The sequence below is a fragment of the Ambystoma mexicanum genome, chromosome 5q (assembly GCF_040938575.1).
Source record: "Ambystoma mexicanum isolate Mex_15411 chromosome 5q, UKY_AmexF1_1, whole genome shotgun sequence".
Classification (NCBI taxonomy): domain Eukaryota; kingdom Metazoa; phylum Chordata; class Amphibia; order Caudata; family Ambystomatidae; genus Ambystoma; species Ambystoma mexicanum.
The window spans coordinates 640361712-640375591 of NC_090933.1; the positions used below are offsets into that span (position 1 = coordinate 640361712).

The window sequence follows — 13880 nt, forward strand, 5'->3', positions numbered from 1 at the left end:
CATCCACAAACACAAAGAAAGTCCCCTGCAGTGTTACAAAGGTGGCTAGAGAGGCCAGGCACATTTGCAACTGCCATTACCAGCTGGACTGGAACAGGAGGATTTGTGCGCATTTGTTCTTGCTGCTGGTGAGGGGATATTAAAGAGGGTATGCATAATATGAGAGCCTGCGCTTGACATGAAAACCAGGCTGATTAATTATTTCCTAAGTAGGTGGCTATGAATTAAACATGCTTTATTTAATGATGAAGTGTTCCACTCAGTAGTCACTTGGCCGCTTGTCAGCAGTTAAAGGCTACTCCTCCCGCTTGTCAAGTCTGAGGCCGCACATTGACAATAAATGTGCAGCGTCTGCCATGAGACACCGAGTACATTAAAAAAAGAGCAGTTGATAGCGTTGCGCAGTCACGTTCAAGGACATTACTTCAAAATGACACCTTCGACAAGGTAATAGCAGCGCCCTATGCCATATTGCCACGGCTAACACATAGGCATTGGACGGCTTTTGAGACTAGTAATTATCCTTTCCAAAATGGCGTATCTTGTACTTAGGCCAATTATCCTAGTTCTCTAGCTTGGAAACTCATAATGTCGCAGATTGCAGAGGCTTAGGAGTAAAGATGTGTTGCGCATAGAGGTAGCCAATGTACATGTGTTAAGTACTCATACACATGTTTTGTCATAGGAAATACAGTGAACATCTGCAGAATCCCACATGCAGCTTTTAGAACTCTTCCTGTTGTCCTGGCGTGTTGAAAATATTTTAGGACATGGTTGTGGTGGTTGTTTTTATTAATAGGTGTTCTCAGGTTGGCATGATTAAACATTCTGGAGTTTGGAGTTGGGGGGTTGCTGTGTTGTTGCACGGCTCTCAGAAGCTAAAATGAGCCTCGTTCACATGCAATAACAATAATAATTAAATATATAAATAAACGAATGGCCTGGCACTTATTGGCCTAGGCCGCGGATGGCTATACTGCACTCGATGAGTAACAACTAGGCCCATGCATTGCAATTGCTATGACTGTTAGAGCCAAACCATATTGAGAACTGAACAACATTTGGAGGGTGCATTTTCTTCAGATACAATCCAACAATATGTTAAGATCTTGACCCTTTGGTTTTGCCTTACCCTGAAAGAAATAACACCCCTTTTCAGAAGCCATCCTGCCAGACTACATGCTCAAAAGAGAGCAAGTAGCTTTTCATCCCTAACAAATCTAAATTAAAATATCTGGAGATGGGTAAAACAAAATCAAGGAGATCAGTAACCCAGCAAGTCTGCTGCTTACATGTTCCAGCCACAGGTGCATCCATATTGAAACAGAGGAGTGCCAGGCACCACTTCTTCAATTGATTTTGATAAAGCTTCAGTCAAGCTAGTAACATTTCATAAGAGGAACTGCACCAATCATGTTTCAATTTGAATTACTAAAATATACAAAATGCATAATTTTACAATTAAACATTTCAAATGTACACTTTGTTTTTAATTTAGCACTTGAACTCTGAGGCAAAAATGTAGTGTAATTGCTAAATTAAGGAGTGCAGAAATGAGGAGTGAGGTCTTGAAACACTAAGAAATTGACGAAATGAAGCTGATTTTAATCGCTTTTTTGGACTGAGTGTTGAGAAAAAGAGAGTTCCATATAGTACCCCCCTTGGCAGAAAGACTCCTTGCACCTGCAGGCATCAGTTTATATCCAGTAAGTAACCTATTACATCCCATTGCCACATAGGAAAGAGCCCACAACCTGTTCTAAGATGGAGGACCCAAGGACAAGTGACTAAAACACACACGAGATCACAAGCCCAACTTCTTATTTAAAATCTCCCATGTACTAAAGAAAGACAAATATAATGTAGCCCTATATGCCGGCATATATAAAAAAAATATCTAGCAATCGAGTTTTTTACGATAAATAAGAACAGCATCGTAACAGATGCAACTATCCCAATCCAAAATGGCGGTTCGCGATCACGTATTTAGGATATACATGTGTGTAGAGATGTCGCGAGAGCCCCGCTCTCGCGAGATCTCACTCGCGCCCTCGGCTCCGCCCCCGCGCACTACGCGTGCATTAGGGGACGAGCTGAGGACACGGACAGCTGCGTCCTCCCGGCTCCTCCGAGCACGGGACTAATTTAACATTATAGCTGCACCGTTTCCTCTACTGCAGCCCAGCCCCAGTTGGCCACGTTGGCCTTTGTAATTCCGGATGTCATTTATGCAAGATTGGTTTTAGTGTTATCAGGAAAATGAAGCCCCGGTGAAATCCCTGCCTGGCTCCTGTCTTCCTTCAAGTATTAATTTACTACATAAATTGGCGACGAGGATCACCACAAGAAACCGCGCAGAAACATGCAGGGAGCCACGCCGCCGCCACCCTTTCTACAAACGCCAGGTAGGCCTGCCATTCCTTGGCCACAATGGCAGCCCCTGTTCACGACGTACGTGGAGGCTATGGGTGGATCAGGATTTTCAGCGGTGCGACGCAGGGCCATGCTACTCAATGCCTTAGGGGTGGAAGGGCAAAGAATATTCGAGGGCCTTACCCCGATACTAGTAGATGACGACAATGATGATGTGTTTAAGGAGGCGGTTAGAAGAATCATTAAGAGGTTCGCCAGCAAAGAGAACACAGTACTCCATAGAATAAGGTTTTACACTCGAAAACAAGAGCAGTCTGAACCCGTCGATGACTACGTCACGAAATTAAGGGAACTAGCAGCCCTGTGTAACTTCGGCACCAATGCGGAAAACTGCATGTGCGACATGCTAGTCGTCCACACCAACAGTCGGAAAGTCCAAGATAAGTTCATCCTCGAAAAAGAGCTACAGTTAGAAAAAGCCGTCGAAATTGCCAGAGCAGTAGAGGAAACAGCGGGAAGAAGGAAAGAGTTTACAGGGGCCCAAGTTCCCACCGAAATACAAGCGGTGGGATTCCGTCCGAGAAGGGAAAAGTTTGCACCAGACACAAGAGAAGCAAGAAACAGCAAGAAAGAACCCCTCAAGTGTCATAGGTGCACCAGCACCAAACACCTGGCATTTGACAGAGAGTGCCCAGCCAGAGTCAAGGAGTGCTCCGTCTGCAAACGCATAGGACACTTCTCGATAGTGTGTCGATGGAGGAACAAGAAAGTCACAAGCCTCACCACAGAATACACAAGGGAAAGGGAATCCTCTTCAGATGAGGAGGGTAGACCCACAGTCATAATAGTGAACAGCACACGAGCCAGGAGAGAGAAGCCCCACTGCGTGATCAAAATCGATGGAAGAGAGACAAGGGTCATGGCAGATTCCGGGTTGGACCTCACCATCTTACCCCTTCAGACATACAAAGACATGCTGGGTAAAGAGAAAGTGGAAGTACTCACCACACGACACAAGCCCACGGTGTTTGGGGGGGCTTCAGTCGAACTGCTAGGGTATATCAACGGCAAAGTCGAATTCAAAGGAAGAGAAACCATCACCAGAGTCTACTTCAGCCATAAAGGGCCTGCTGTTTTGGGCTGGGATGATCAGGACAAACTAAAAATCAGACTGGATCCCAGCACAGAAGATCAAGTTCTATCAGTCCATACGAGGAGCGAATCCGTTATCAAGAGCGATTACCCAACACTTTTCTTGGAGGAGCCGGGGCACATTAAAAGTTTTATTCACAAAAATTGTGCTCAAAAGAAATGTCGTCCCTGTCAAGCACCGGGTGAGACCAGTACCGGCCACAGCAAGGGACACCCTTAGACAACAGCTAGACAAAATGAAGAAGGAAGGAGTGATAGAGGAAATTGAAGTATCCGAATGGTTGAGCCCAGTCGTCCTGATAAAGAAACCCCAATCACAGGAATTAAGGGTGTGCATAGACCTGCGCAGCCTCAACTTAGAAGTTATCACGGACAATTACCCGCTCCCAAGCATAAACAAACTCATATTATTGATGAAAGAGGCCAAAATATTCTCAAAACTTGACATGAGAAATGCATATCATCAGATACAGCTCCACGAGGAATCGAAACCCCTTACGGCATTTATCACGCCATTTGGCACGTTTCAATTCACCAAAATGCCTTTCGGGTTGTCATCAGCTGCATCGGCCTTTCAGCACATGATGGACGTCCTACTAAGGAAAGTCAAAAATGTGGTATATTTTCAGGATGACATATTGGTTTATGCAAGGGACAAGCAGACGCACGATACCACCATCAAAGTGGTTCTCAACAAACTACAAGAAGCAGGAGTGCGTTTACGTCACGAGAAATGTTCATTTGGAGTAAAAGAAGTTGAATATCTGGGGTACAAGATTTCGGAAAAGGGCATCAGCCCAAAACAAAATCTTATGCAAGCCATCACCAAAGCTCCTGAACCCACCACCAAAGAAGAGGTGAGGTATTTTCTGGGATTGGCTGAGTACTATGTGAAATTCATACCAAAGTTTTCAGAAACCACTTCACCCCTACGCGATCTACTCAAAAAAGGGACAGAATTTTTGTGGAGAGAACCCCAGAAGAGGGCGATGGACACCATAAAGCAACACATCATGAAAGCTCCATGTCTTCAACCCTTTAACCCAGAGTGGGATACGGTCATTACCACTGACGCCAGTGCGTACGGACTAGGAGCAGTGCTAACGCAGAGGAGAGGTGACACCGAACATGTGGTGGCCTTTGCGTCGAAGGCACTATCAGAGGCGGAACAGAACTATTCCACCATTGAAAAAGAAATGCTAGCATGCGCATGGGCAGTCGAACATTTCAGAACATATGTGTGGGGCACAAAGTTCAAGCTGGTGACAGATCACAAGCCGCTAATCCACATGCTTAGTCCGGGAGGCACCAAAACATCCACGCCCAGACTAGCTCGCATTGCAGCGAAACTACAGGAATACACATTTGAAATCCATCACATCTCCGGATGGAAAAACTCGCAAGCCGACTGCATGTCGAGACTGCCAGAAAACAAGGAAAGGGCTACCACATTCCTACACGGAGAATGCATTGTCGCATCCATATCGGACATAAGGGCCCCAGACTACCTGGAACTCAGTGAGAGACACTGGGAAGAAGAGGACGTGAATGACCCAACCATGGCCGAGATTCGCAAATGGATCAAAGAAGGTTGGCCAAATGAGAAAATGCTGCCGGAAGGCATGAGACCATATTGGAAGGTGCAAGATGAGTTGTCGGAAACGGAGGGGATAATCATGAAAATGGATCAAATCATTCCCCCCACAGGAATGAGGCGCACCATTCTCTGCAGGGCCCATGCGGGACACCTCAGGAACACGATGACCCGCCGCAGGGTGAGAGAAGCTTACTGGTGGCCGTCTATGGACCAAGAAATACGCGCCATGATAGAGCGCTGCCATGAATGCCTAAACAGTGACAAAAGACTGAAGGTTCGACAAGCACCTCTCATACCCACGGAGATACCAGAAGCGGTATGGTCCAAAGTGGGCATAGACTTCATAGGGCCCCTGGAGGCGATGGAAACGGAGCACAAATACGGCATAGTGCTGGTCGACTATCTATCCAAGTGGGTGGAAGCCGAGTTCGTCCCGAACATAACCACAGAGACGGTCATACAGGTGCTCACTGAAATATTCCAAAGGGAAGGCCTCCCCAAAGAAGTCGTCACAGACAATGGAGTGCAACTAGTTTCCAAAGACATGGAAGCATTTTTAAGAAAGAACCACATCAAACAAAAGAAGGCGGCCTTGTATCACCCCCAGGCAAATGGACTTGTGGAGAGGGCGAACAGGTTCATAAAAGGGGCCATCCAACTCGCAACAGCGTCGGGAATGGACCCCCTCAAAACCACAAAAGAAGCCATAGCGGCCCACAGGCTCACGCCAAATGGAATTACTCAAATATCCCCGTTCAAAATGTTGAGAGGGAGGAGTGCGGCATCCACCCTCATTCCACCATGGTTGGCGAAAGTAAGGGAAGATGAAGCTGTTAACATGACAGAAGTGATATGGCGCATGGAGAGAAACAAGACACGCATGAAATCGTAGAGTGATGAAAGAAGAAGGACGAAGCAAGCGCCCAACATAGAAGAAGGGGACTGGGTCAAAATCAAACTGCCAAGAAAGGACCAAGCCACGGGATCCCGGTATAGTCGGCCCATAAAGGTAACTCACAAAGGAACAAATCATGTCCGCACAGAAGACGGGCGCACGTGGAACTTTGAAAGGGTAGCATTATACCAGCAAAGGCAAGAAGAAGCGAGAACCCCAGAGACACCCCACTTAAAGACTGAAAGAGAGGACCGGAGAAACGAGGAACGTGAACCAGAAGGAAGCGATGGAGAAAGAGATGAAACCGAAACAGAACGGGAAGAACCCAATGTGAGTCCAGAACCGGATCAGCAGAGACCATGCCCTGCAACCAGTGAGAGGCCCCGAAGGGAGCACAGAACACCGGTGAGATACAATGACTATGTGTTACAGTGAACCCGTTCAGCATTGGAAAAAGGGAGGTGTGTAGAGATGTCGCGAGAGCCCCGCTCTCGCGAGATCTCGCTAGCGCCCTCGGCTCCGCCCCCGCGCGCATTACGGGACGAGCTGAGGACACGGACAGCTGCGTCCTCCCGGCTCCTCCGAGCACGGGACTAATTTAACATTATAGCTGCACCGTTTCCTCTACTGCAGCCCAGCCCCAGTTGGCCACGTTGGCCTTTGTAATTCCGGATGTCATTTATGCAAGATTGGTTTTAGTGTTATCAGGAAAATAAAGCCCCGGTGAAATCCCTGCCTGGCTCCTGTCTTCCTTCAAGTATTAATTTACTACAACGTGACCGCGAGGCCGTTTTAGCATTCGAAAACTCAGAAAGGGCAAGGAAGGCACCGGGTATCACGCAGGTCCTTGCCAACATCCAGGAAATCAAAATCGAGTCAAATACAAATAAAGGTATGAGCATTTCTGAATCTCTTAATAGATTACAGTAATTTTAACTATACACATAATCTAACACTTAACTTATAAGTGATTATGAAACTTACTTTTCTTCAGGTTCAAAACGTATTTGGGAATCAGCTTTAAATCTTGTTTAAATCGAAAAAATGTGGCATTCGGCTAGAGGAAACCAACATTAATCAAAAGGCAATTAACAAATTTGCAAACAAAAGTTAGCACACGATACAAATGTTTCTGATGGGTTGAGTCAAAAGAATGAAGAAATGAAGTAAAGATGCATTCAGTATGTTTACATCATGAAAATCTCTGTTTTTCTGCTTTCAAAAGCTTTTTTATTTGGTTATATGTTTTAGCATCATCAGACCAGCATCTTAGCAATCATTCTTTCTTTACTCTTTTTTTCATTTTACTTAAGTGGTGTACAAATAAGAGTCCAACACGGGACTATCCCTCTTGAAGATCTGTAAAAGAGTTGAATGACAGTGAAACACGTGTAGAGGGTTTATTTATTTTGAGAAAATGAGAATACTTTCATAACAGTTGAAAACAAAAAATTAATAAAAACTTTGGAAAAATGACAAGAGGATTTTTTGTTTAATTTCACAATCAAGTAAAGTCAATCATCCACAATAAAGCAGAAACAACTACTAACAAATAGCGCGCACAAAACTGGGTTCTAATATTTAGTATTCTCTATCAGTTCACATCTAGGATCCGCAATCGTATGGGATTTAGATGACACCACCGGCCTAGAAGATAAATTGGGCGACATTTTAGCTGCTAGATATGAAGGTGCCGTAGGATGCAAGAGTTAGTGGACCAAGTCATCACCTTTGGAATGAATTCTAGTTGATCGGGCAGCCATTGTAATTTACAAAGAGCAGGATTAGTATTGGCTTGTAAAGGGGGTGGGGGAGGGGGTGTTGTGGCATTTGGATCTGCTCAGTTTTGAAATGACGGAAGTCTCTGGATAAGATACTTTCTACACCCATGTACATAGAGTTGCATTAGTCCAAAGGTGCTCCAATAATTACCTTAGCAGGCGTCCGTATGGTCCCTACTTAAATAGGGGCAAATTTGCCACCCAAAAAGTCATTTAGTAGCTAGTTGTCTTCAACACCACGTTTACCTGAGCCACCATTTCCAGGTGAGAGTAATGCCACAGAGCAGATGTTGAGCAGGGGAACACCAGACAGGAACGCTGTGGGAGATGCTACGGCTATGGTGGAATGCGCCATTGGCCTTCCTGGCAGGGGCCTGTTAGCAAGCTGGTGGCAATGTGAGATATAGCCACAGAGTCACCTAGAAATAGAAGACTTTGCCAAGGTGTTGCCTATGCCCACAGGTTTGAACGAAACAAACAGTTGTGATTTTCTGGAAATCTTTTGTGCGTGCGATATAAAACCTCAAAGCAAGCGTGACATCCAGTGAGTGCAAGGCCCTCTCCGCTAGATAAGTTGGAGCACCAAAGAAAATTTGTAGAAGCAAAGGTTCATTCAGGTGGAAAGCTGAGAAAACGTTCTGCATGAAGGAAAGATTTGTGCGGAGCACTACCTTGGACTGGTGAAAAGCCAGGTACGGTGGTTTACAGAAGAGGGCTTGCTGTTCTCCTACATGCCTGGCAGACGTAATGGCCACCAAGAAAGCGGTCTCCCATGATAGAAACTTCAGCAGAGCCTGGGGAAGCAGTTAAAACAAAGGGCCCATTAACTTGGAAAGAACAACATTGAGTTCCCACGCTGGAGCTGGAGCTTCAAAGGAGGAAAAGCCCGGAAGAGTCCCTTGAGGAATTCTTTAACCAGCCTGTGAGACCTTAGAGAAGGTCGTCCAGTAGTGCGAGTGTAGCAAGAAAAATGTACTTTAATAGTTGCGCGTGCTAGTCCCGCTTTTGCCAGGGACAGGAGATATGGAAAGACTTGCGCAGCTTTGAGCCGAAGAGGGTGCAGCTGTTGTGATTGACACCATATGGTAAAATGATTGAATGTGTGTTTGAAGCACGATAATGTAGAGGGTGCCCTTGCCTTTGCAAGAATTTTTCTGCATTCTAGAGGCAATACAAAGTGTCCAAATTCTTCGGCTGCAGGACCCAATCCCTCAACATTAGGGATGCTGGATCGTGATGCAGTACTGATCCTCTGTCTCTGGAGAGGAGGTCTGACAGAGGGGGCAGCTTGATGTAGGGAGCGACCAACAGGAGAAGTAGGTATGAGTACCAAATTTGACATGGCCATGCTAGAGCAATTAAGATCATCTTGCAGCGGCTCCGTTTGAGTGTTTTTAACACTTGCAGTAGAAGTGGAAGTGAAGGGAATGCAAAGAGGAACCAACCTTCCCATTGGATGGAAAAGGCATCCCCCGACTTCCTCATTGATGATATCAGCTAGCAAACTGGGGGCACTTGGAGTACTGTGCTGTGGCGAACAAGTCAATTTTGGGGTGACCCCACTGGGAGATGATGTGAAGAACTTGGCTCTGGCGGAGCTCCCATTTGTGGAATGAGCATAGCTCCCTGCTAAGAGAATCTGCAATGTTGTTGTGGATTCCTGGTAGATGAAAAAGGAAGGCAATACATGTTCTGGGATAACGCCCAGTACCAGATTGCTTGAGCTTCCTTGGACGGTATCAGTGATTGGGTACCGCCTTGCTTCCCAATATAAAACATGGTGGTTGCGTTGTCAGTGAAGATGAGAACCACTTTGTTCTGTTGTGGTTTGAATGATTTCAATGCCCAAAACACTGCTCTAAGCTCCAAGGCATTTATGTTAAGGGTTCTGTCTTTGGGTTACCACAAGCCTCTGGCATGATTTTTGCCTGTGTTCACTGCTGTAGAGTTCAGCAGAAGATGGCATCAGGCCAATTTTGTTGTTCCAAGAACCAGACTCTTGCTGCCATCGAGAATCTAGGTACTCCTAGAGAGACTGCATGCGACGCCTGCAGTGTAGAACCAATGGGATGCACAAGGACATCATCCCTAGCAGAAATTTGATGGAGCGGACTGTTGTCACCTATAATGTGAACAGTTTTTAAATGGTGTGGATTATGGCTTTGACTCTTTCTTCTGAGGGGGTAGCAAAACATGTTAGGGTGTTGAGCCATGAACCAAGGAACAGAGTGTTCTGAGATGGCCATATGCATGACTTTGGAAAGTTAATGGAGAACCCCAGAGAAGTCAGACAGCAGATGGTCTTCTCTGTGTGTGCAAAGGCCAGCGACCGGGAGGGGGCACATATTAGCCACTCGTCCAGGTACAGTAGACGTAAATGCCTGTTCGGCGGAGAGGAGCAGCCACTGGAGCTAGACATTTCTTGAAGGCTCTTGGAGCTGATTTGAGGCTGAAAGGCAGGGACTTGAATTGATAATGTTTACCTTATACTACTAATCGAAAGAAGCGTCAGTCCCTAATCGAAAGAAGCGTCAGTCCAGAGAGCAGAGGAAGTCTCCTTGTTCTAGTTGGTTGAGAACATGATGAAGTGTAACCATGCAAAACATCTGTGATTTTTGGAACTTTTGGAGCTGCCTGAGGTCCACGGTGGGTCTCCTAACTCCAGACTTTCTTCTCACAAGCAAGTATGTGGAGTGCACTCCGGAGCCCCAGAGGTGCAGTGGTACGACTTCTATAGCTCAGTTTTTTAGAAGGGACTTTACTTCTCGTACGAGGAGTGGTAGATGTAGCTCTATCTTCTTTACGGAAGACATGGAGGTGCATTTGACCAGAAAATCGAGGGTGTGACCGCGTTGAATGATGTTGAGCACCCATCTGTCGGTGGAGATGTTTTCCCACTGATTGACAAATTGTGACAACTGGCCTCCCACTGGGGTGCTGAAGTGGGGGCTCAGGTCTGGTGCTGGCCAGGTCTGTTCGGGGGTTTGCGGTCTGGAGCAAGAGCTGTGCTGTCACTGACTCCCCCTGTACATCTGCGACCTTTCCCTTTATGCCTCCTGCGAGATGGTGCAAGAAGATTGGCAGTAGGAGGGTGTGTAATCTCTGGAGGTCCTGGAGAAATGTCCCTTACCAGAAGAAAAGGGCTGTCTTCACTGCTACAGAGTGCCTAGGGAGTGTGCAGCATCAGTATCAGCCTTGTTGGCCTGTTGGGTTTCACCCACCTTCTTCCCAAACAGGTCCACCCCATCAAAAGGTAAAATCACAACCTTGGATTGCACCCCAGGACAAACATGGGTTGCTTTCAACCAGCCCTGGCATCTGAGTACAGCTCTGGTCCCCATTTGGGAAAAACTGGTGTTTGCGATGTTTAATGTGACAGTAATCATTTGGTCCGAAGCGGCCTCCCCTTCATGCAACAGCACCAGGGCCTCATCTCTTTTATCATCGAGCAGAAAATCCAAGATAGGAGCCATCTTGTAGCACAACGCCTGGCCGTGCCGGGAGAGGATTGCCATTGAGTTGGCCGCTTTGATGGTAATAGTGGCCGTGGAAATCACCCATCTGCCAAAGGCGTCCAGCGGCTTGCCCTCGTTGTCTGGGGGTACCACGCATGGTGAAGAAGGGTGGCCGATCTCTTTCGAGCAGCCGCCAATACCACTGAGTCTGGGCTGGGCTGGGCTGGGCATGAAGCCACTTAGGATCTGTATCTGTCACCTTATACTTCTTCTCCAACTGATCCTTTTTTGGAGGTGCCACTCAAAGGGAGAGTCAGCAACTCCGGATGCGAATCTTACTAATCCCTTTCAGAGCTCCCCATAAGGGACTATGAATGAAGAGGTCCTGAAGCAGGGGGCTCCCCAGGGAGATTGGGCAACAAAAGAAAGGACGGTCGAGGTCAGGTTCTTCATAGGGTACCTGAAACGAAAGTAAAGGTCACCCATCGTCTGCAGCACTAAGAAGTAACAACTGTAAGTAAAGGATACCTCGTACACACGAGACAGCTACTGGGTGCGTAACTCCACTGGCACCCACTCCACCCCTGCTTGACACTCGTAATGTGGGAGCATGTTGCACCCAAGAGCCAGTAGGCTGGTGGGTATCCTTTAGCTCGAGGAATGTGTACCTGAGGAACAAACTCTTCAGTGCCATGGAGCAAAAAGCGCTGACACGACAGGGAATCAGGTGAAGAACAAGCCTATCCAGGAGAAAAAGCACAGATATGCCGAGGAAAGGAGCAGCGCGGACGAAGGATCAGAATATGACGCAGTGAGGCAGGGGAGCGCCATGGGAAGAATGCGCAAATGGAAGGGAAGTGGTAGGAAGAGGATAGGTGACTGGAAGCAGGCATGCAGAGGGGCACAGTGCTAGGCAGACGAGCAGGGGGTGAAGGAACGAGAGACCTTGAGGAAAAGATAGGCCAGAGGCGAGCAGTGCAAGATGGACAGATACGTCAGCACAGGGAGAAATGGGAGGAGAATCAAGATAGAAAAACGAACATAGGGAACAAAGCTCTAAAAGCTGGCCATCAGCAGCAACCGCGAGGGAAACCAACATGTTACCAAGCATGGAGATATTTCTCTGTTTCAAGGATACCCAGCACTACGTCCTCTTTTCCTTTACTAATATAGGGCACAATCGTCGGATGCTGTTAGCCCTTATTTCTTACAAGGTCTTCTAAAAAGCCTCATCCTGCTTTTTGCATGACAGCCTTAATGTCCAAGCACCAGTCATTCTTCCAGGAAGCCCGACAGGATTACAAGCACAGACAGTGGACTTCATTTTACTGACAATCCTTCTAATGTATAATTTTGAGATACACGAAAACTCAAGTGACACATTTTATAGTTGGGATTGACAGTATTTGCTGTGGGAAAATGCTCTGGATATTTCCTGAAATGTCAGATTACATTCCCTCACTTTTTTCTCCATCGTTTACCGCTCTAGCTAAACATATATGCACAGCTGAACCTCTCAAGTTTAATACCCAGATTGTATATTTACAATTTGAAAAGAAATTCCACCTCTAAACTTCTAGCCTGTGACCTAGTGTTAGCAAGTGGATTAATGGCTCGATCACCTGTTTATGCATACATAAGTGATAACAGGGTCCAGACAAATTAGATTCGTGCCACGTACCTATAGTGTTTGTGGTCGGTAATCGCACCTAGTGTTTGTAGTCGGTAATCGTACCTAGTGTTTGTAGTCGGTAATTAATTATAATGAAGGTTTAAGTGTAGGAGTGACTTCTCTGGGCATGTTATGCACATCGGATATGCTTGTAGTTATATTGTTCATGTATTCGTTGACATTATTTTGAAAATGTGTTTAGCAGAACGTTTCTTTCATAATTGTTCATTATATGCCTGATCATGTGCAGATAATATTCGTTTCAATTCCCTTCTAAAGTCTAAATAGTTCTCAAAATCCTCTAAATAGATACTCTGCTTTTAAGGTAGCCTACCTAGATAAAGCAATTATCTTGAATATGCAAATATGGATGATGCATTCACATTTAAGTTGAGTTCCCCTACCACATGTAGCACGCCCAGGCAGTTATGCTTCATGTCACTTTGTACTGTATCCAGCCATGTTGAATCTCCTATTGGCCAGACCTAATTACAAATAGAACAGTGAGCTCCATCCTCCCTGGGTGTGCAGTTACCATGGTTGTAGAGAGCATCCACCACAGCATCTGTTAAAACCAATTCAAACTATAATCAATGAATGTCCCTTTTTGATGCTCAAATCCATCCTGAGTCACCATGGCCATATTTAAACTCAATTACAATATCTGATTTATTCTCTTCTATAGACCATCAACCATGTAGGACAGATTGTTTTCCGAAATATATAATTTCTGATTTAGTATTGATTAAACATACTTCCTTCATTTGACAACTGTGAAGGCATCCTGAATTAGACACAGACAACAGATTCAAATGTATACTCAAAAGTTGCATTTAACTTAAATGCAGGTTGGAGTAAGGCCCAACTTTCCCCATGCTAAGGTGGGATTTCCCTACCCAAAGAAAACCAAGGAGAGTCTGTGTCAGGAAGTCCAAATCAAAAGTCAGTCTGTGTC

General features: G+C 45.9%; 1 protein-coding gene across 1 annotated transcript in view; it reads left to right on the forward strand.

Annotated features, from left to right (window-relative positions):
- The window catches only part of CLVS1 (clavesin 1), a 973486-nt gene that overhangs the window by 746301 nt on the left and 213305 nt on the right, over positions 1-13880 (forward strand). The gene's annotated exons all lie outside the window — the stretch shown is intronic.